The sequence below is a fragment of the Perna viridis genome, chromosome 6 (genome assembly GCF_037379345.1).
Source record: "Perna viridis isolate PV_CMFRI_1.1 ecotype Kerala chromosome 6, ASM3737934v1, whole genome shotgun sequence".
Classification (NCBI taxonomy): Eukaryota; Metazoa; Mollusca; class Bivalvia; order Mytilida; family Mytilidae; genus Perna; species Perna viridis.
Window position 1 is genome coordinate 22,495,891 of NC_142450.1, and position 24,902 is coordinate 22,520,792.

General features: G+C 36.9%; 2 long non-coding RNA genes across 3 annotated transcripts; one reads left to right on the forward strand and one right to left on the reverse strand.

Annotated features, from left to right (window-relative positions):
• The first annotated feature begins 1,472 nt into the window (after positions 1-1,472).
• On the forward strand, positions 1,473-4,301 carry LOC148614096 (uncharacterized). The gene is made up of 2 exons (XR_015923570.1): positions 1,473-1,888; positions 4,118-4,301. It is a non-coding gene; the product is annotated as an uncharacterized LOC148614096 (long non-coding RNA).
• Positions 2,350-24,661, reverse strand: LOC148614097 (uncharacterized). Of its 2 annotated transcripts, none has more exons than XR_015923569.1 (2): positions 18,721-24,661; positions 2,350-17,628 (listed from the first exon to the last, which is right to left on the reverse strand). It is a non-coding gene; the product is annotated as an uncharacterized LOC148614097 (long non-coding RNA). The 2 variants fall into 2 exon arrangements; XR_015923568.1 differs by having other exon boundaries at positions 2,350-17,940.
• Positions 24,662-24,902: the final 241 nt, after the last annotated feature.

Below are 24,902 nucleotides of genomic sequence, written 5' to 3' on the forward strand. Positions count from 1 at the left end.
TCAAAACAAAAGAAAAATCATACCTCAGTTTTCTAGTACTTGTTTTCAACACATGTTGCCTACACAATTTCTAGCATTTATGCTTCACCATTCTTTTGTCATCACTGGCTCATCTGTCACTTCATTATCACACCACTTCGTCAGTCTTTCATCAGTAGGTGGTCAACTTGTCCTCTGTTTGGCTTCTTATCACCATTGGAACTGTCCCCATCAGTCAATCAAAGGTCCAGGTAGTTCGTCATCACTGTTGATACCATACCAATGTCTCTGTAGTTGGTTTCTATTAAGTTGGATTTGGTGAAACACAAATGCAAGAACTTGCAAAGAAAGACATGAATTCAAAACAAAAGAAAAATTCATACCTCAGTTCTGCAATACTTGTTTTTAACGCATGTTGTCTACACAATTTCTAGCATTTATGCTTCACCATTTTTAAGTCATCACTGGCTCATCTGTCACTTCAATATCACACAACCTCGTCAGTCTGTCATCAGTAGTTGGTCAACTTGTCCTCTGTTTGGCTTCTCATCACCATTGGAACTGTCCCCATCAGTCAAATCAAAGGTCCAAATAGTTCGTCATCACTGTTAATACCATGCCAATGTCTCTGTAGTTGGTTTCTATTAAGTGGATTTGATGAAGCACAAATGCAAGAACTTGCAAAGAAAGACATGAATTCAAAACAAAAAAATCATACCTCATTTTTGTAGTACTTGTTTTCAACACATGTTGTCTACACAATTTCTAGCATTTATGCTTCACCACTCTTTTGTCGTTGCTGGCTCATCTGTCACATAACCATCACATGGCATCATCTCTCTCACATCAGTAGTTGGTCAACTTGTCCTCTGTCTGCTTTCTTATCACCATTGGAACTATCCCCATCCCATTCTCGTCAAAGGTCCAACCAATTCACCATCACTGTTGATACCATAGGTTTTTCTGAAGACGGATTTGGTGAAACACAAATGCAAGAACTTGCAAAGAAAGACATGAATTCAAAACAAAAGAAAAATCATACCTCAGTTTTGTAGAACTTGTTCTCAACAAATGTTGCCTACACAATTTCTAGCATCTATGCTTCACCATTCTTTAGTCATCACTGGCTCATCTGTCACTTCAATATCACACCACTTCGTCAGTCTTTCATCCGTAGTTGGTCAACTTGTCCTCTGTTTGGTTTCTCATCACCATTGGAACTGTCCCCATCAGTCAAATCAAAGGTCCAAGTAGTTCGTCATCACTGTTGATACCATACCAATGTCTCTGTAGTTGGTTTCTATTAAGTTGGATTTGGTGAAACATAAATGCAAGAACTTGCAAAGAAAGACATGAATTCAAACCAAAAGAAAAATTCATACCTCAGTTCTGCAATACTTGTTTTTAACACATGTTGTCTACACAATTTCTAGCATTTATGCTTCACCACTCTTTTGTCGTTGCTGGCTCATCTGTCACATAACCATCACATGGCATCATCTCTCTCACATCAGTAGTTGGTCAACTTGTCCTCTGTCTGCTTTCTTATCACCATTGGAACTATCCCCATCCCATTCTCGTCAAAGGTCCAACCAATTCACCATCACTGTTGATACCATAGGTTTTTCTGAAGTTGGATTTGGTGAAACACAAATGCAAGAACTTGCAAAGAAAGACATGAATTCAAAACAAAAGAAAAATCATACCTCAGTTTTGTAGTATTTGTTTTCAACACATGTTGTCTACACAAATTTCTAGCATTTATCCTTCACCACACTTTTGTCGTTGCTGGCTCATCTGTCACTTCAATATCACACCACCTCATCAGTCTTTCATCAGTAGTTGGGCATCTTGTCCTATGTTTGGTTTCTCATCACCATTGAAACTGTCCCCATCAGTCAAATCAAAGGTCCAAATAGTTCGCCATCACTGTTGATACCATACTAATGTCTCTGTAGTTGGTTTCTATTAAGTTGGATTTGGTGAAACATAAATGCAAGAACTTGCAAAGAAAGACATGAATTCAAAACAAAAGAAAAATCATACCTCAGTTTTCTAGTACTTCTTTTCAACACATGTTGTCTACACAATTTCTAGCATTTATGCTTCACCACTCTTTTGTCGTTGCTGGCTCATCTGTCACATAACCATCACATGGCATCATCTCTCTCACATCAGTAGTTGGTCAACTTGTCCTCTGTCTGCTTTCTTATCACCATTGGAACTATCCCCATCCCATTCTCGTCAAAGGTCCAACCAATTCACCATCACTGTTGATACCATAGGTTTTTCTGAAGATGGATTTGGTGAAACACAAATGCAAGAACTTGCAAAGAAAGACATGAATTCAAAACAAAAGAAAAATCATACCTCAGTTTTGTAGAACTTGTTCTCAACAAATGTTGCCTACACAATTTCTAGCATTTATGCTTCACCATTCTTTTGTCATCACTGGCTCATCTGTCACTTCATGATCACACCACTTCGTCAGTCTTTCATCCGTAGTTGGTCAACTTGTGCTCTGTTTGGTTTCTCATCACCATTGGAACTGTCCCCATCAGTCAAATCAAAGGTCCAAGTACTTCGTCATCACTGTTGATACCATACCAATGTCTCTGTAGTTGGTTTCTATTAACACATGTTGTCTACACAATTTCTAGCATTTATGCTTCACCACTCTTTTGTCGTTGCTGGCTCATCTGTCACATAACCATCACATGGCATCATCTCTCTCACATCAGTAGTTGGTCAACTTGTCCTCTGTCTGCTTTCTTATCACCATTGGAACTATCCCCATCCCATTCTCGTCAAAGGTCCAACCAATTCACCATCACTGTTGATACCATAGGTTTTTCTGAAGTTGGATTTGGTGAAACACAAATGCAAGAACTTGCAAAGAAAGACATGAATTCAAAACAAAAGAAAAATCATACCTCAGTTTTGTAGTATTTGTTTTCAACACATGTTGTCTACACAAATTTCTAGCATTTATCCTTCACCACACTTTTGTCGTTGCTGGCTCATCTGTCACTTCAATATCACACCACCTCATCAGTCTTTCATCAGTAGTTGGGCATCTTGTCATATGTTTGGTTTCTCATCACCATTGAAACTTTTCCCATCAGTCAAATCAAAGGTCCAAGTAGTTCGTCATCACTGTTGATACCATACTAATGTCTCTGTAGTTGGTTTCTATTAAGTTGGATTTGGTGAAACATAAATGCAAGAACTTGCAAAGAAAGACGAATTCAAAACAAAAGAAAAATTCATACCTCAGTTCTGCAATACTTGTCTTTAACACATGTTGTCTACACAATTTCTAGCATTTATGCTTCACCATTCTTTAGTCATCACTGGCTCATCTGTCACTTCAATATCACACCACTTCGTCAGTCTTTCATCAGTAGTTGGTCAACTTGTCCTCTGTTTGGTTTCTCATCACCATTGGAACTGTCCCCATCAGTCAAATCAAAGGTCCAAGTAGTTCGTCATCACTGTTGATACCATACCAATGTCTCTGTAGTTGGTTTCTATTAAGTTGGATTTGGTGAAACACAAATGCAAGAACTTGCAAAGAAAGACATGAATTCAAAACAAAAGAAAAATCATACCTCAGTTTTGTAGTCTTTGTTTTCAACACATGTTGTCTACACAATTTCTAGCATTTATCCTTCACCACTCTTTTGTCGTTGCGGGCTCATCTGTCACATAACCATCACATGGCATCATTTCTCTCACATCAGTAGTTGGTCAACTTGTCCTCTGTCTGCTTTCTCATCACCATTGGAACTATCCTCATCCCATTCTTGTCAAAGGTCCAACCAATTCACCATCACTGTTGATACCATAGGTTTTTCTGAAGTTGGATTTGGTGAAACACAAATGCAAGAACTTGCAAAGAAAGACATGAATTCAAAACAAAATAAAAATCATACCTCAGTTTTGTAGTACATGTTTTCAACACATGTTGCCTACACAATTTCTAGCATTTATGCTTCACCATTCTTTAGTCATCACTGGCTCATCTGTCACTTCATTAACACACCACTTCGTCAGTCTTTCATCAGTAGTTGGTCATCTTGTCCTCTGTTTGGTTTCTCATCACCATTGTTAACTGTCCCCATCAGTCAAATCAAAGGTCCAAGTACTTCGTCATCACTGTTGATACCATACTAATGTCTCTGTAGTTGGTTTCTCTTAAGTCCTCACCACTGTTGATACCATACCAATGTCTCTGTAGTTGGTTTCTATTAAGTTGGATTTGGTGAAACACAAATGCAAGAACTTGCAAAGAAAGACATGAATTCAAAACAAAAGAAAAATCATACCTCAGTTTTCTAGTACTTGTTTTCAACACATGTTGCCTACACAATTTCTAGCATTTATGCTTCACCATTCTTTTGTCATCACTGGCTCATCTGTCACTTCATTATCACACCACTTCGTCAGTCTTTCATCAGTAGGTGGTCAACTTGTCCTCTGTTTGGCTTCTTATCACCATTGGAACTGTCCCCATCAGTCAAATCAAAGGTCCAGGTAGTTCGTCATCACTGTTGATACCATACCAATGTCTCTGTAGTTGGTTTCTATTAAGTTGGATTTGGTGAAACATAAATGCAAGAACTTGCAAAGAAAGACATAAATTCAAAACAAAAGAAAAATTCATACCTCAGTTCTGCAATACTTGTTTTTAACACATGTTGTCTACACAATTTCTAGCATTTATGCTTCACCATTTTCAAGTCATCACTGGCTCATCTGTCACTTCATTATCACACCACTTCGTCAGCCTTTCATCAGTAGGAGGTCAACTTGTCCTCTCTTTGGCTTCTCATCACCATTGGAACTGTCCCCATCAGTCAAATCAAAGGTCCAGGTAGTTCGTCATCACTGTTGATACCATACCAATGTCTCTGTAGTTGGTTTCTATTAAGTTGGATTTGGTGAAACATAAATGCAAGAACTTGCAAAGAAAGACATGAATTCAAAACAAAAGAAAAATTCATACCTCAGTTCTGCAATACTTGTTTTTAACACATGTTGTCTACACAATTTCTAGCATTTATCCTTCACCAGTCTTTTGTCGTTGCGGGCTCATCTGTCACATAACCATCACATGGCATCATTTCTCTCACATCAGTAGTTGGTCAACTTGTCATCTGTCTGCTTTCTCATCACCATTGGAACTATCCTCATCCCATTCTTGTCAAAGGTCCAACCAATTCACCATCACTGTTGATACCATAGGTTTTTCTGAAGTTGGATTTGGTGAAACACAAATGCAAGAACTTGCAAAGAAAGACATGAATTCAAAACAAAATAAAAATCATACCTCAGTTTTGTAGTACATGTTTTCAACACATGTTGCCTACACAATTTCTAGCATTTATGCTTCACCATTCTTTAGTCATCACTGGCTCATCTGTCACTTCATTAACACACCACTTCGTCAGTCTTTCATCAGTAGTTGGTCATCTTGTCCTCTGTTTGGTTTCTCATCACCATTGGAACTGTCCCCATCAGTCAAATCAAAGGTCCAAGTACTTCGTCATCACTGTTGATACCATACTAATGTCTCTGTAGTTGGTTTCTCTTAAGTCCTCACCACTGTTGATACCATACCAATGTCTCTGTAGTTGGTTTCTATTAAGTTGGATTTGGTGAAACACAAATGCAAGAACTTGCAAAGAAAGACATGAATTCAAAACAAAAGAAAAATCATACCTCAGTTTTCTAGTACTTGTTTTCAACACATGTTGCCTACACAATTTCTAGCATTTATGCTTCACCATTCTTTTGTCATCACTGGCTCATCTGTCACTTCATTATCACACCACTTCGTCAGTCTTTCATCAGTAGGTGGTCAACTTGTCCTCTGTTTGGCTTCTTATCACCATTGGAACTGTCCCCATCAGTCAAATCAAAGGTCCAGGTAGTTCGTCATCACTGTTGATACCATACCAATGTCTCTGTAGTTGGTTTCTATTAAGTTGGATTTGGTGAAACATAAATGCAAGAACTTGCAAAGAAAGACATAAATTCAAAACAAAAGAAAAATTCATACCTCAGTTCTGCAATACTTGTTTTTAACACATGTTGTCTACACAATTTCTAGCATTTATGCTTCACCATTTTCAAGTCATCACTGGCTCATCTGTCACTTCATTATCACACCACTTCGTCAGCCTTTCATCAGTAGGAGGTCAACTTATCCTCTCTTTGGCTTCTCATCACCATTGGAACTGTCCCCATCAGTCAAATCAAAGGTCCAGGTAGTTCGTCATCACTGTTGATACCATACCAATGTCTCTGTAGTTGGTTTCTATTAAGTTGGATTTGGTGAAACATAAATGCAAGAACTTGCAAAGAAAGACATGAATTCAAAACAAAAGAAAAATTCATACCTCAGTTCTGCAATACTTGTTTTTAACACATGTTGTCTACACAATTTCTAGCATTTATGTTTCACCATTTTTAAGTCATCACTGGCTCATCTGTCACTTCAATATCACACCACTTCGTCAGTCTTTCATCAGTAGTTGGTCAACTTGTCCTCTGTTTGGCTTCCCATCACCATTGGAACTGTCCCCATCAGTCAAATCAAAGGTCCAAATAGTTCGTCATCACTGTTAATACCATGCCAATGTCTCTGTAGTTGGTTTCTATTAAGTGGATTTGATGAAGCACAAATGCAAGAACTTGCAAAGAAAGATATGAATTCAAACCAAAAGAAAAATCATACCTCAGTTTCCTAGTACTTGTTTTCAACACATGTGGTCTACACAATTTCTAGCATTTATGCTTCACCACTCTTTTGTCGTTGCTGGCTCATCTGTCACATAACCATCACATGGCATCATCTCTCTCACATCAGTAGTTGGTCAACTTGTCCTCTGTCTGCTTTCTTATCACCATTGGAACTATCCCCATCCCATTCTCGTCAAAGGTCCAACCAATTCACCATCACTGTTGATACCATAGGTTTTTCTGAAGTTGGATTTGGTGAAACACAAATGCAAGAACTTGCAAAGAAAGACATGAATTCAAAACAAAAGAAAAATCATACCTCAGTTTTGTAGTATTTGTTTTCAACACATGTTGTCTACACAAATTTCTAGCATTTATCTTTCACCACTCTTTTGTCGTTCCTGGCTCATCTGTCACTTCAATATCACACCACCTCGTCAGTTTTTCATCAGTAGTTGGGCATCTTGTCCTATGTTTGGTTTCTCATCACCATTGAAACTGTCCCCATCAGTCAAATCAAAGGTCCAAGTAGTTCGTCATCACTGTTGATACCATACCAATGTCTCTGTAGTTGGTTTCTATTAAGTTGGATTTGGTGAAACACAAATGCAAGAACTTGCAAAGAAAGACACGAATTCAAAACAAAAGAAAAATCATACCTCAGTTTTGTAGAACTTGTTTTCAACAAATGTTGCCTACACAATTTCTAGCATTTATGCTTCACCATTCTGTAGTCATCACTGGCTCATCTGTCACTTCAATATCACACCACCTCGTCAGTCTTTCATCAGTAGTTGGTCAACTTGTCCTCTGTTTGGTTTCTCATCACCATTGGAACTGTCCCCATCAGTCAAATCAAAGGTCCAAGTAGTTCGTCATCACTGTTGATACCATACCAATGTCTCTGTAGTTGGTTTCTATTTGGTGAAACACAAATGCAAAAACTTGCAAAGAAAGACATGAATTCAAAACAAAAGAAAAAGCATACCTCAGTTTTCTAGTACTTGTTTTCAACACATGTTGCCTACACAATTTCTAGCATTTATGCTTCACCACTCTTTTGTCATCACTGGCTCATCTGTCACTTCATTATCACACCACTTCGTCAGTCTTTCATCAGTAGTTGGTCATCTTGTCCTCTGTTTGGTTTCTCATCACCATTGGAACTGTCTCCATCAGTCAAATCAAAGGTCTAAGTTGTTGGTCATTCCTGTTTATACCACACTAATGTCCCAGTTTGCGGTTTCTCTTAAGTCTTCACAACTGTTGATACCATACCAATGTCTCTGTAGTTGGTTTCTATTAAGCTGAATTTGGTGAAACACAAATGCAAGAACTTGCGAAGAAAGACATGAATTCAAAACAAAAGAAAAATCATACCTCAGTTTTCTAGTACATGTTTTCAACACATGTTGCCTACACAATTTCTAGCATTTATGCTTCACCATTCTTTAGTCATCACTGGCTCATCTGTCACTTCATTATCACACCACTTCGTCAGTCTTTCATCAGTAGTTGGTCAACTAGTCCTCTGTTTGGCTTCTTATCACCATTGGAACTGTCCCCATCAGTCAATCAAAGGTCCAAGTAGTTCGTCATCACTGTTGATACCATACCAATGTCTCTGTAGTTGGTTTCTATTAAGTTGGATTTGGTGAAACACAAATGCAAGAACTTGCGAAGAAAGACATGAATTCAAAACGAAAGAAAAATCATACCTCAGTTTTCTAGTACATGTTTTCAACACATGTTGCCTACACAATTTCTAGCATTTATGCTTCACCATTCTTTAGTCATCACTGGCTCATCTGTCACTTCATTATCACACCACTTCGTCAGTCTTTCATCAGTAGTTGGTCAACTTGTCCTCTGTTTGGCTTCTCATTCCCATTGGAACTGTCCCCATCAGTCAAATCAAAGGTCCAAGTAGTTCGTCATCACTGCTGATTTCATACCAATGTCTCTGTAGTTGGTTTCTATTAAGTTGGATTTGGTGAAACACAAATGCAAGAACTTGCAAAGAAAGACATGAATTCAAAACAAAAGAAAAATTCATACCTCAGTTCTGCAATACTTGTTTTTAACGCATGTTGTCTACACAATTTCTAGCATTTATGCTTCACCACTCTTTTGTCGTTGCTGGCTCATCTGTCACATAACCATCACATGGCATCATCTCTCTCACATCAGTAGTTGGTCAACTTGTCCTCTGTCTGCTTTCTTATCACCATTGGAACTATCCCCATCCCATTCTCGTCAAAGGTCCAACCAATTCACCATCACTGTTGATACCATAGGTTTTTCTGAAGTTGGATTTGGTGAAACACAAATGCAAGAACTTGCAAAGAAAGACATGAATTCAAAACAAAAGAAAAATCATACCTCAGTTTTGTAGTATTTGTTTTCAACACATGTTGTCTACACAAATTTCTAGCATTTATCCTTCACCACACTTTTGTCGTTGCTGGCTCATCTGTCACTTCAATATCACACCACCTCATCAGTCTTTCATCAGTAGTTGGGCATCTTGTCCTATGTTTGGTTTCTCATCACCATTGAAACTGTCCCCATCAGTCAAATCAAAGGTCCAAGTAGTTCGTCATCACTGTTGATACCATACTAATGTCTCTGTAGTTGGTTTCTATTAAGTTGGATTTGGTGAAACATAAATGCAAGAACTTGCAAAGAAAGACATGAATTCAAAACAAAAGAAAAATCATACCTCAGTTTTCTAGTACTTGTTTTCAACACATGTTGTCTACACAATTTCTAGCATTTATGCTTCACCACTCTTTTGTCGTTGCTGGCTCATCTGTCACATAACCATCACATGGCATCATCTCTCTCACATCAGTAGTTGGTCAACTTGTCCTCTGTCTGCTTTCTTATCACCATTGGAACTATCCCCATCCCATTCTCGTCAAAGGTCCAACCAATTCACCATCACTGTTGATACCATAGGTTTTTCTGAAGATGGATTTGGTGAAACACAAATGCAAGAACTTGCAAAGAAAGACATGAATTCAAAACAAAAGAAAAATCATACCTCAGTTTTGTAGAACTTGTTCTCAACAAATGTTGCCTACACAATTTCTAGCATTTATGCTTCACCATTCTTTTGTCATCACTGGCTCATCTGTCACTTCATGATCACACCACTTCGTCAGTCTTTCATCCGTAGTTGGTCAACTTGTCCTCTGTTTGGTTTCTCATCACCATTGGAACTGTCCCCATCAGTCAAATCAAAGGTCCAAGTACTTCGTCATCACTGTTGATACCATCCCAATGTCTCTGTAGTTGGTTTCTATTAACACATGTTGTCTACACAATTTCTAGCATTTATGCTTCACCACTCTTTTGTCGTTGCTGGCTCATCTGTCACATAACCATCACATGGCATCATCTCTCTCACATCAGTAGTTGGTCAACTTGTCCTCTGTCTGCTTTCTTATCACCATTGGAACTATCCCCATCCCATTCTCGTCAAAGGTCCAACCAATTCACCATCACTGTTGATACCATAGGTTTTTCTGAAGTTGGATTTGGTGAAACACAAATGCAAGAACTTGCAAAGAAAGACATGAATTCAAAACAAAAGAAAAATCATACCTCAGTTTTGTAGTATTTGTTTTCAACACATGTTGTCTACACAAATTTCTAGCATTTATCCTTCACCACACTTTTGTCGTTGCTGGCTCATCTGTCACTTCAATATCACACCACCTCATCAGTCTTTCATCAGTAGTTGGGCATCTTGTCCTATGTTTGGTTTCTCATCACCATTGAAACTGTCCCCATCAGTCAAATCAAAGGTCCAAGTAGTTCGTCATCACTGTTGATACCATACTAATGTCTCTGTAGTTGGTTTCTATTAAGTTGGATTTGGTGAAACATAAATGCAAGAACTTGCAAAGAAAGACGAATTCAAACCAAAAGAAAAATTCATACCTCAGTTCTGCAATACTTGTTTTTAACACATGTTGTCTACACAATTTCTAGCATTTATGCTTCACCATTCTTTAGTCATCACTGGCTCATCTGTCACTTCAATATCACACCACCTCGTCAGTCTTTCATCAGTAGTTGGTCAACTTGTCCTCTGTTTGGCTTCTCATTCCCATTGGAACTGTCCCCATCAGTCAAATCAAAGGTCCAAGTAGTTCGTCATCACTGCTGATTTCATACCAATGTCTCTGTAGTTGGTTTCTATTAAGTTGGATTTGGTGAAACACAAATGCAAGAACTTGCAAAGAAAGACATGAATTCAAAACAAAAGAAAAATTCATACCTCAGTTCTGCAATACTTGTTTTTAACGCATGTTGTCTACACAATTTCTAGCATTTATGCTTCACCACTCTTTTGTCGTTGCTGGCTCATCTGTCACATAACCATCACATGGCATCATCTCTCTCACATCAGTAGTTGGTCAACTTGTCCTCTGTCTGCTTTCTTATCACCATTGGAACTATCCCCATCCCATTCTCGTCAAAGGTCCAACCAATTCACCATCACTGTTGATACCATAGGTTTTTCTGAAGTTGGATTTGGTGAAACACAAATGCAAGAACTTGCAAAGAAAGACATGAATTCAAAACAAAAGAAAAATCATACCTCAGTTTTGTAGTATTTGTTTTCAACACATGTTGTCTACACAAATTTCTAGCATTTATCCTTCACCACACTTTTGTCGTTGCTGGCTCATCTGTCACTTCAATATCACACCACCTCATCAGTCTTTCATCAGTAGTTGGGCATCTTGTCCTATGTTTGGTTTCTCATCACCATTGAAACTGTCCCCATCAGTCAAATCAAAGGTCCAAGTAGTTCGTCATCACTGTTGATACCATACCAATGTCTCTGTAGTTGGTTTCTATTAAGTTGGATTTGGTGAAACATAAATGCAAGAACTTGCAAAGAAAGACATGAATTCAAAACAAAAGAAAAATCATACCTCAGTTTTCTAGTACTTGTTTTCAACACATGTTGTCTACACAATTTCTAGCATTTATGCTTCACCACTCTTTTGTCGTTGCTGGCTCATCCGTCACATAACCATCACATGGCATCATCTCTCTCACATCAGTAGTTGGTCAACTTGTCCTCTGTCTGCTTTCTTATCACCATTGGAACTATCCCCATCCCATTCTCGTCAAAGGTCCAACCAATTCACCATCACTGTTGATACCATAGGTTTTTCTGAAGATGGATTTGGTGAAACACAAATGCAAGAACTTGCAAAGAAAGACATGAATTCAAAACAAAAGAAAAATCATACCTCAGTTTTGTAGAACTTGTTCTCAACAAATGTTGCCTACACAATTTCTAGCATTTATGCTTCACCATTCTTTTGTCATCACTGGCTCATCTGTCACTACATGATCACACCACTTCGTCAGTCTTTCATCCGTAGTTGGTCAACTTGTCCTCTGTTTGGTTTCTCATCACCATTGGAACTGTCCCCATCAGTCAAATCAAAGGTCCAAGTACTTCGTCATCACTGTTGATACCATCCCAATGTCTCTGTAGTTGGTTTCTATTAACACATGTTGTCTACACAATTTCTAGCATTTATGCTTCACCACTCTTTTGTCGTTGCTGGCTCATCTGTCACATAACCATCACATGGCATCATCTCTCTCACATCAGTAGTTGGTCAACTTGTCCTCTGTCTGCTTTCTTATCACCATTGGAACTATCCCCATCCCATTCTCGTCAAAGGTCCAACCAATTCACCATCACTGTTGATACCATAGGTTTTTCTGAAGTTGGATTTGGTGAAACACAAATGCAAGAACTTGCAAAGAAAGACATGAATTCAAAACAAAAGAAAAATCATACCTCAGTTTTGTAGTATTTGTTTTCAACACATGTTGTCTACACAAATTTCTAGCATTTATCTTTCACCACTCTTTTGTCGTTCCTGGCTCATCTGTCACTTCAATATCACACCACCTCGTCAGTTTTTCATCAGTAGTTGGGCATCTTGTCCTATGTTTGGTTTCTCATCACCATTGAAACTGTCCCCATCAGTCAAATCAAAGGTCCAAGTAGTTCGTCATCACTGTTGATACCATACCAATGTCTCTGTAATTGGTTTCTATTAAGTTGGATTTGGTGAAACACAAATGCAAGAACTTGCAAAGAAAGACACGAATTCAAAACAAAAGAAAAATCATACCTCAGTTTTGTAGAACTTGTTTTCAACAAATGTTGCCTACACAATTTCTAGCATTTATGCTTCACCATTCTGTAGTCATCACTGGCTCATCTGTCACTTCAATATCACACCACCTCGTCAGTCTTTCATCAGTAGTTGGTCAACTTGTCCTCTGTTTGGCTTCTCATTCCCATTGGAACTGTCCCCATCAGTCAAATCAAAGGTCCAAGTAGTTCGTCATCACTGCTGATTTCATACCAATGTCTCTGTAGTTGGTTTCTATTAAGTTGGATTTGGTGAAACACAAATGCAAGAACTTGCAAAGAAAGACATGAATTCAAAACAAAAGAAAAATTCATACCTCAGTTCTGCAATACTTGTTTTTAACGCATGTTGTCTACACAATTTCTAGCATTTATGCTTCACCACTCTTTTGTCGTTGCTGGCTCATCTGTCACATAACCATCACATGGCATCATCTCTCTCACATCAGTAGTTGGTCAACTTGTCCTCTGTCTGCTTTCTTATCACCATTGGAACTATCCCCATCCCATTCTCGTCAAAGGTCCAACCAATTCACCATCACTGTTGATACCATAGGTTTTTCTGAAGTTGGATTTGGTGAAACACAAATGCAAGAACTTGCAAAGAAAGACATGAATTCAAAACAAAAGAAAAATCATACCTCAGTTTTGTAGTATTTGTTTTCAACACATGTTGTCTACACAAATTTCTAGCATTTATCCTTCACCACACTTTTGTCGTTGCTGGCTCATCTGTCACTTCAATATCACACCACCTCATCAGTCTTTCATCAGTAGTTGGGCATCTTGTCCTATGTTTGGTTTCTCATCACCATTGAAACTGTCCCCATCAGTCAAATCAAAGGTCCAAGTAGTTCGTCATCACTGTTGATACCATACCAATGTCTCTGTAGTTGGTTTCTATTAAGTTGGATTTGGTGAAACATAAATGCAAGAACTTGCAAAGAAAGACATGAATTCAAAACAAAAGAAAAATCATACCTCAGTTTTCTAGTACTTGTTTTCAACACATGTTGTCTACACAATTTCTAGCATTTATGCTTCACCACTCTTTTGTCGTTGCTGGCTCATCCGTCACATAACCATCACATGGCATCATCTCTCTCACATCAGTAGTTGGTCAACTTGTCCTCTGTCTGCTTTCTTATCACCATTGGAACTATCCCCATCCCATTCTCGTCAAAGGTCCAACCAATTCACCATCACTGTTGATACCATATGTTTTTCTGAAGATGGATTTGGTGAAACACAAATGCAAGAACTTGCAAAGAAAGACATGAATTCAAAACAAAAGAAAAATCATACCTCAGTTTTGTAGAACTTGTTCTCAACAAATGTTGCCTACACAATTTCTAGCATTTATGCTTCACCATTCTTTTGTCATCACTGGCTCATCTGTCACTACATGATCACACCACTTCGTCAGTCTTTCATCCGTAGTTGGTCAACTTGTGCTCTGTTTGGTTTCTCATCACCATTGGAACTGTCCCCATCAGTCAAATCAAAGGTCCAAGTACTTCGTCATCACTGTTGATACCATCCCAATGTCTCTGTAGTTGGTTTCTATTAACACATGTTGTCTACACAATTTCTAGCATTTATGCTTCACCACTCTTCTGTCGTTGCTGGCTCATCTGTCACATAACCATCACATGGCATCATCTCTCTCACATCAGTAGTTGGTCAACTTGTCCTCTGTCTGCTTTCTTATCACCATTGGAACTATCCCCATCCCATTCTCGTCAAAGGTCCAACCAATTCACCATCACTGTTGATACCATAGGTTTTTCTGAAGTTGGATTTGGTGAAACACAAATGCAAGAACTTGCAAAGAAAGACATGAATTCAAAACAAAAGAAAAATCATACCTCAGTTTTGTAGTATTTGTTTTCAACACATGTTGTCTACACAAATTTCTAGCATTTATCTTTCACCACTCTTTTGTCGTTGCTGGCTCATCTGTCACTTCAATATCACACCACCTCGTCAGTCTTTCATCAGTAGTTGGGCATCTTGTCCTATGTTTGGTTTCTCATCACCATTGAAACTGTCCCCATCAGTCAAATCAAAGGTCCAAGTAGTTCGTTATCACTGTTGATACCATACCAATGTCTCTGTAGTTGGTTTCTATTAAGTTGGATTTGGTGAAACACAAATGCAAGAACTTGCAAAGAAAGACACGAATTCAAAACAAAAGAAAAATCATACCTCAGTTTTGTAGAACTTGTTTTCAACAAATGTTGCCTACACAATTTCTAGCATTTATGCTTCACCATTCTTTAGTCATCACTGGCTCATCTGTCACTTCAATATCACACCACCTCGTCAGTCTTTCATCAGTAGTTGGTCAACTTGTCCTCTGTTCGGTTTCTCATCACCATTGGAACTGTCCCCATCAGTCAAATCAAAGGTCCAAGTAGTTCGTCATCACTGTTGATACCATACCAATGTCTCTGTAGTTGGTTTCTATTTGGTGAAACACAAATGCAAAAACTTGCAAAGAAAGACATGAATTCAAAACAAAAGAAAAATCATACCTCAGTTTTCTAGTACTTGTTTTCAACACATGTTGCCTACACAATTTCTAGCATTTATGCTTCACCATTCTTTAGTCATCACTGGCTCATCTGTCACTTCATTATCACACCACCTCGTCAGTCTTTCATCAGTAGTTGGTCATCTTGTCCTCTGTTTGGTTTCTCATCACCATTGGAACTTTCTCCATCAGTCAAATCAAAGGTCTAAGTTGTTGGTCATTACTGTTTATACCACACTAATGTCCCAGTTTGCGGTTTCTCTTAAGTCTTCACAACTGTTGATACCATACCAATGTCTCTGTAGTTGGTTTCTATTGAGTTGGATTTGGTGAAACACAAATGCAAGAACTTGCAAAGAAAGACATGAATTCAAAACAAAAGAAAATTCATACCTCAGTTTTCTAGTACATGTTTTCAACACATGTTGCCTACACAATTTCTAGCATTTATGCTTCACCATTCTTTAGTCATCACTGGCTCATCTGTCACTTCATTATCACACCACTTCGTCAGTCTTTCATCAGTAGTTGGTCAACTTGTCCTCTGTTTGGCTTCTCATCCCCATTGGAACTCTCCCCATCAGTCAAAGCAAAGGTCCAAGTAGTTCGTCATCACTGCTGATATCATACCAATGTCTCTGTAGTTGGTTTCTATTAAGTTCGATTTGGTGAAACACAAATGCAAGAACTTGCAAAGAAAGACATGAATTCAAAACAAAAGAAAAATTCATACCTCAGTTCTCCAATACTTGTTTTCAACACATGTTGTCTACACAATTTCTAGCATTTATGCTTCACCATTCTTTAGTCGTCACTGGCTCATCTGTCACTTCAGTATCACACCACCTCGTCAGTCTTTCATCAGTAGTTGGTCAACTTGTCCTATGTTTGGCTTCTCATCACCATTGGACCTGTCTCCATCAGTCAAATCAAAGGTCCAAATAGTTCTTCATCATTGTTTATACCATACAAATGTCCCAGTATGTGGTTTCCCTTAAGTCTTCACCACTGTTGATACCATACCAATGTCTCTGTAATTGGTTTCTATTAAGTGGATTTGGGGAAATAAAAATGTAAGAACTTGCAAAGAAAGACATGAATTCAAAACAAAAGAAAAATCATACCTCAGTTTTGTAGTACTTGTTTTCAACACATGTTGTCTACACAATTTCTAGCATTTATGCTTCACCATTCTTTAGTCATCACTGGCTCAACTGTCACTTCATTATCACACCACTTCGTCAGTCTTTCATCAGTAGTTGGGCATCTTGTCCTCTGTTTGGCTTCTCATCACCATTGGAACTGTCTCCATCAGTCAAATCAAAGGTCCAAGTAGTTCGTCATCACTGTTGATACCATACCAATGTCTCTGTAGTTGGTTTCTATCAAGTGGATTTGGTGAAACATAAATGCAAGAAATTGCAAAGAAAGACATGAATTCAAAACAAAAGAAAAATTCATACCTCAGTTCTGCAATACTTGTTTTTAACACATGTTGTCTACACAATTTCTAGCATTTATGCTTCACCATTCTTTAGTCATCACTGGCTCATCTGTCACTTCAGTATCACACCACCTCGTCAGTCTTTCATCAATAGTTGGTCAACTTGTCCTATGTTTGGCTTCTCATCACCATTGGAACTGTCTCCATCAGTCAAATCAAAGGTCCAAATAGTTCGTCATCACTGTTTATACCATACAAATGTCCCAGTATGTGGTTTACCTTAAGTCTTCACAACTGTTGATACCATACCAATGTCTCTGTAGTTGGTTTCTATTAAGTTGGATTTGGTGAAACACAAATGTAAGAACTTGCAAAGAAAGACATGAATTCAAAACAAAAGAAAAATCATACCTCAGTTTTCTAGTACTTGTTTTCAACACGTTGTCTACACAATTTCTAGCATTTATCCTTCACCACTCTTTTGTCGCTGCTGGCTCATCTGTCACATAAGCATCACATGGCATCGTCTGTCTCACATCAGTAGTTGGGCATCTTGTCCTCTGTTTGGTTTCTCATCACCATTGAAACTGTCTCCATCAGTCAAATCAAAGGTCCAAGTAGTTTGTCATCACTGTTTATACCATACTAATGTCCCAATATGTGGTTTCTCTAAAGTCTTCACCACTGTTGATACCATACCAATGTCTCTGTAGTTGGTTTCTATTAAGTGGATTTGGTGAAACACAAATGCAAGAACTTTCAAAGAAAGACATGAATTCAAAACAAAAGAAAAATCATACCTCAGTTTTCTAGTACTTGTTTTCAACACAATTTCTAGCATTTATGCTTCACCACTCTTTTGTCGTTGCTGGCTCATCTGTCACATAACCATCACATGGCATCATCTCTCTCACATCAGTAGTTGGTCAACTTGTCCTCTGTCTGCTTTCTTATCACCATTGGAACTATCCCCATTCCATTCTCGTCAAAGGTCCAACCAGTTCACCATCACTGTTGATACCATAGGTTTTTCTGAAGTTGGATTTGGTGAAACACAAATGCAAGAACTTGCAAGGACATGAATACAAAACAAAAGAAAAATCATACCTCAGTTTTCTAGTACTTGTTTTCAGCACATGTTGTCTACACAATTTCTAGCATTTATGCTTCACCATTCTTTAGTCATCACTGGCTCATCTGTCACTTCATTATCACACCACTTCGTCAGTCTTTCATCCGTAGTTGGTCATCTTGTCCTCTGTTTGGTTTCTCATCATCATTGGAACTGTCCCCATCCTAGTCTCCTCTTACGTCCAATAAGTTCACCATCACCATAGATACCCTAGTTTTATCTTAAGTTGGATTTGGTGAAGCACAAATGCAAGAACTTGCCAAAATGCGAATTACAAACAAAACAAACCTCATACCTCAGTTCTGCAGTACTCATTTTCTTCACGTTTCTAAAATTCATGTTTCAACCTGCTTTTAATGTTGCTGGGTCTTTTTTTCACATCATCATTACATCAATTGATCAGTTTTTCACCAGTTGTTATCTTGTACATTAGTTTTTGTTTGTTGCATGATTTTTTAACATTTGAGAACAAGTCTGAGTGTAGTTTTTCCTTGTTATTCAGTATGGTAAAAGTTGTGCTATTTTTCCAATGACATTTTCAGAACTAAAGAAGCTTAGTCGAATTTATATCACCCCAAAAAAGGAATGTTCTCTGCTTTTGTACCCATCATGCATTAACTGTCCTGTACAACACATCTGCAGTAAATACCTGCATAACCTTGTTGCTTGAAATCACCCACCTTATGGCAAACACTTTAACTAGTGAACATGTTCATTTGAATGTTGCTCCTTGGTAGTTTTCAATAGATAACACTGGTGTCCGAGGTACTTTGGCAATTTTCATTCTTAAAGCATAAATCTGTTTATCCTCACAACTGATTGATTTAAGATTAAGCTACAAGAAAATGAATTTTCATTCTTAAAGCATAAATCTGTTTATCCTCATAACTGATTGATTTATGATTAAGCTACAAGAAAATGACATTTGTCACAGGTCTGGTATAAACCCAATCATTCTGATAATCAGAAGCATGGATTAAATGAAGAGCACACAAACTCATTCAACCTTTTCTTTATCATACTCATGTTTATTTTTTTTTCTTAAATTTATGTTAAGTCACTACCATTTGTAATTTATGTTCGAATTACAAGATCCATTGGAAACATTAGAACAAAGTGCAGTCTTGTTTGCCACATTTTGTTTATAACTAGATCAACTTAATAATCTGAAGCATGTTTTGAATGTTGACGGCTGTTCCATTAAAACATGAGGAAGAGGGAAGGCACATTCTTCATGTTCAGGTCTCGACAAAATATGAATTCAATGGGAAGATCCGCTGATGAAAAAGTGACTTCCTCAAGTACCTTGTATCTTTAATGGAACAGCACTGAGCACACGCAACTTATTTTAACATTTCTGCATCTTTTCTGTTTAAAACTGTACCTAGTATTTTTTTAATGATGTGGAAGTCACTACCATTGTAATTCTTTGTTTCTTTGACATGATGATTGATCCACAGAAAACAAAAAAAATAAGACTTTTATTGGTTACCAGAGCACTGTCTGTTTTCTATCACCAACACTACCTCAAATGTGTTGTCCAACTGTTGATTTTATAATGTATACCGATACGACAAAGGTGTTCTATGTATTTATCCAATATAATCATTATGAGAAAAGTGCTCTTCAACAAAACAGATAGTAACCAGATATTTCGTAACAGTGAAAACAAAATATTGCAGGACCAACCCATGCCCAATAAAAATGCCTTCAGTCAAAATTATGTTTTTTACCTACCCTAAAAGAAGAAAAGTTCAAAATATAAGATTTGTAATCTGCAAACCAATTTCGCATACACTGCCAAAATACAGATGTAGATACCATTTACAGCAATGGCTTGATTTATTTCTTATCTGCATAATGATTAAGATCATGACCAACCAAAAAAATACAGATTTTATTTAATACTTCTGCTTCCCTGATTAGCACTAATCACATCATGATTCTATTGACTATGGTTATTTTTAATTTAATAGTGTACCTCAACATTTACTATATTCACCCTTCAACACCATCTCCACTTGACAGTTGGGACACCTCTCAACCACTGACCAGCAGGTGAAGGTGAAAACCTCTGAGCTGTGGCAACCCAGGGGACCAGAAAGTGGCTTTACAACTTCTTTAACCCAACATCAATGAATAGTTAAGCTACTACACAATTAAGTGTTGTTTACATAAACTGATTACATTAAGGAGTGCCCAACGATACGATACACAATACCAGTGAGGCCACTTACGATATTGACTTCCTGAAAAATGTACCCAAAAATTCGATAAAATTTTTCAAACATTTATATGTTGTTAAATATTTAATTATGAAATATAACCTTTGAATCACAATAAGCATGGTGATGCATATTGTCATTTGTCTAATTTGCAATATGAATCATTTGTAGTTTAGGTGTACCCTAACAGCCCTATTTTCTTTCATGAGAACTTTTAAGACTTTTTTTACCAACTACTATGAATAGTTTAGATACAATTCAATGAAGTGTCAATTATTAACACAAATTTTTTTCATCCAAAATAACAAGCGCCTTCAACCCTTCTAGTTGTCATCAATGAACAGTTAGGCTACTATACAATTAAGTGCGAATTAAATTCTTTCATCAAAACGTTACTTCATGAAATTACTGACATCAATATTCTTGGCACAGCTCCAGTAATGGAAATTGACAACTGCTTCTCAAATTAAAAATAAATTGCAATTCTTGAATTTTGTTCAAAATGGAATAACCAGTACAAAAGTTTATGTTAAGTTGACTATACCTGTACCTAACATCAATAGATCTCGCATATTGTCCAATTGTGGAATAGTTATACTGGACTCGTGCATTATGCTTCTCTTATGTAGCAACTGGTTAGGACTTTGGCTTATGAACTGTCTTTTTGGAAGATAGGGCAACCAATTGAATTTCCAGACCAGAATAATCTCCATGATAGAAAATAATTAGGACAGCTTACTGACCACCATCTTCAGTACTAATACGGCATACATCCAAAGAAATTTCCCACTTGGAGCAGATGTGCCATTGTGCTTTGCAGCAACCAAGACAAAAAAAAAAAAAACACTAAATATGTATACAATATCAGCAATAATGTGTCTATATTAACAGAATGGTCTAAAATCAGCAGAAGACTACTTAATAGTCCCAATGAGCACAATTTATTTCATTCAAGGGACAAGTGTTATATCGGCATTGATTTCTGTGCATAACAAAATTTAAGGACAATTCAATGCAACGGTGACATCAATCAAAAAATATTTCTCTATTTGCTTGTTTGTTATTGGCTTAGTACAGAGAGTTGTGCATTTTGACCAACAATTTCTTGGCATTGTCCATTATAAACATGAAAAAGTGCCCTTTAAACAGAAAATTACACCTAATTTCTTTTCATATGACAAAATAACACAACTTAATTTTACAGAGTTACTCCCTGAATACAACCGGGTATATTACCAATGTTACATTTAATACCTCTGATTCCCTGATTAGCACTAGTCACATCCTGATTCCATAGCGGACTTGATATTGTTCAACTCCATAAATAGTGCACCTCAGCCTTCCAAATATCAGTCAACTGACAGCATCTTTGCAGGACGTGGGGCAACTTAGTAACTCGCCTGCAGCTGATCAGTACACAAACAGAAGGCAAAGAGAACAGGAACTTCTGTCATAGCTATGACAACTCATATCAATGCAGTTTAGCTACTTTACCAAGTGTCAATTATTAACAGAAAATAATTTTGTTTGTCGTAATTATCAAGTGACTACGTGGCTTTACTTTATCATATACTATAAAACAATCTTCTATTCATTACATGTTATGAATATATTCAAACAAACAAATGCTTTTCATATTAAAAGTGAATTCCCTCATGTATATAGTTTTAAATGCTGAAGAGTAATTTTGATACAATGGCCATTTCAAGTGATAAGTCGACCATACCTGTGCTTGGTAAGATGCATATTATCAGTTTTGGAAAGTTTAACTGTATGGGTACATATTCTTCTATTATGCCTCTGTGAATTTCAACAGTTCAGGACTTAGGAGTAACAACAGTCTAACTCTTTACAAAAGATCACATGGCCATCTGTATTTCCAGATCAAACAAGTATTGATGGTACAGTACAATAAGCTAAGCAGCTGATGAAGGAAGACTCATAGGTCAATATCTTTAAGGACTGCATCTATCCAGAGATATTTCCCACACGGAGCAGATGTGCCAATAAGCTTTACAGCAACCAAGATTTTAAAAGAGAAACAACAAATTAATGGAATTACATATTACAAAAATTTGACTCCTAACAGTTCAGCGTTATTAAAAAGTGTCAATTTCAACAAAAATGGTTCAAAGTGTAAAAATTGAAAAAGGACCAACACAATCCATTACACCATTAATTTTTTTTTTCAATCAATTGGAGATAAAAGGATGTATCAATATCAATTAACATGCACACCACATTGTCTACAACCTTTCTGAGCATTCCTGTTTCATCTTTGTTACACTGCAGATGGTATTCTTATCCTTTGGGCTGTTTACAAAAGATAGAAAAGAATAAGGGACACTTCTGTATATTCGGCAAATGGACTGCATCTATCAGACCTCCATAAGCCTCATTCACGTCATCAAAGCAAGGATAAGGCTATGTATCTGCAAAGGTTTTAGTGCAACCAGTAGTAAAAATGTTCAACTGCAAATCTGAATTCAGTCAAAAAGACTAAGCAAAAGGTATTAAGTTCCACAACTTCGAAGTTCGCAGACTGATTAAACTATTCACATTACGTTATTGTTCATGATCTACAATTCAGTGAAATGGATTTTAGTCAAAAGGTTACAAAAAAGAGGTTATTTCATGTACATTTAGTCTCAAGTTTTTTCTATGATGTCAACAAATTTCTAAACAAATTGAAATACTCAAATTATTTATATTCTAAAAAGAAACTTTGACCAGGATGATACAGGACTGGTGTAAACCCCCGTCTTCCTGAAAAATGTCTGCATGTTGGCAACCCTCCACAGTTCTTTATTAAGGAGCGTGCAAGTAATGATACTATTTCAAATGCTTAGATCTGCAATAAAATAATCAACTTAATGCATTGATTATGACCAACAATTGCATTTTCTTACTTCAACAAGGATTCAGTCAGGTTCGTAATCCTGTTACTTAATTAAAATGTTAAAATAAGAACATTTAACAAACATTCAATTGTAGTTGAAACAAGTTAAATTTTCTACTCAAAGTAAAGGCAAAAAGAATCTGATACAAATGACTTGTCACTACATACAACAGATAAAATTACTGCCTGACAAATGAAATTCCATGGTTATCATTTGAAGACATGTGGCCAACTGTGGAGATGGTACTTAATTGTTAACTGCCCATACACTCAACCACTTCAGAGGACTCTAAATACTGGTGATCAAGACAGTATGTGGTACACTACACTGTAGTAATATGCAGGAGTTCCCAATAAATAAACACCATATGATATCAGACTGCTTAAACATATCTGGATATGGGCTTTCACTCTGACATGTGAAGTAAATGGCAACAAAAATGTGGTTTCTTGCTCTCTATCAAGCCTGGGCATGTCATGGAAGTGCAACTTGTGGAGACTTCATAGCTATCAAATAAATGTGTACATACAAGATAAGTTCATTAACGTCATATTTATTTTTAAAAAATCTTGATAACATAATAAAATGCAACAAATAACAAATATTTATAACATGATCCCTTTTCAACGATTGTAAATATTAATCAAAATATCTAATTCATTTCAAGTTTTGTATAATTTCTCAAAAAAAGAATTTAAAGACAAAATATCGTCGTTACCACCTGATTCAGTTTTACCCTCGTTTTCAGTCGCGCTTGCAATTTCGCCATTTTCTTGTTTCCCTTTAACCTTCCTTTTTAATTTCTCCAAATCCCAAAGTAATTTATCTTCAGTTGACTTCAGTAACGCTTTCAAACGAAATTGACAATTTTTCACATTCAATGTTCTTTTCTTAGTTCGAACACGGTGTATTAGCTTCAATACAACAGTCGAGTCCCTATGAAAATCGATCGGCGCCATCTTGGTTTTACGAAATTGAAAATAAACTGTCTTTTCTGGCTGAACTAACGGAATAAGTTAAAAAATGAATGGCAAATATCAGAATTTAAAACACTTTTTCACAATCTGTAGTCTTTCATAACTGAAAAAGTCCTCAAATACAAAATTTTTCCTTCCATGGAGTGCGTAGTTCTGTTCTCTCGGGCTATCACCGCTCTACTGACTCGCCCTAACAATCAGTACTACTTTAAAGCGATCGAGCTGCGTCATGTAAACACGTGACTGGTAAAAAAAGATAATTACACAAGCGATCCAATTTTATTTTTTTCCTTATATATGAATATATTTATGCTTTTATGCTGTTAAACCTTTTGCTGCTACAACCTTGTAGATTTATATCTATATATTGAATTTTAATTGCATCAAAATTTGTACTATTTTTTATCGCATTGATAAAACAAAAGCGGTGAAATATTCATCCGCAAAACATACGTCACAATGGAATTTTCTAAACTATTTGGGGATCAGAAAGGGTTTTCTTTAAATTGGGATTATAAATTAAAGTTACCCCTAACTGTATGAAGTGATATTCTTTTTCAATTTCTATTGTTTGAAAAAAAGGTTCCGGTCTTCTTTTTACAATAAAATTGAATCTGTGCTCTGAAACAACCTTTAAAATGGTTCAATCCTTTAATTAATACACGCATGACGCAATGTCTGACCTCGATTGATCCACTGGTTTTAACCTGCGTAGTACATGGGAGTGCCGGTAGAAAAAGGGGGCATTATTTATAATTGT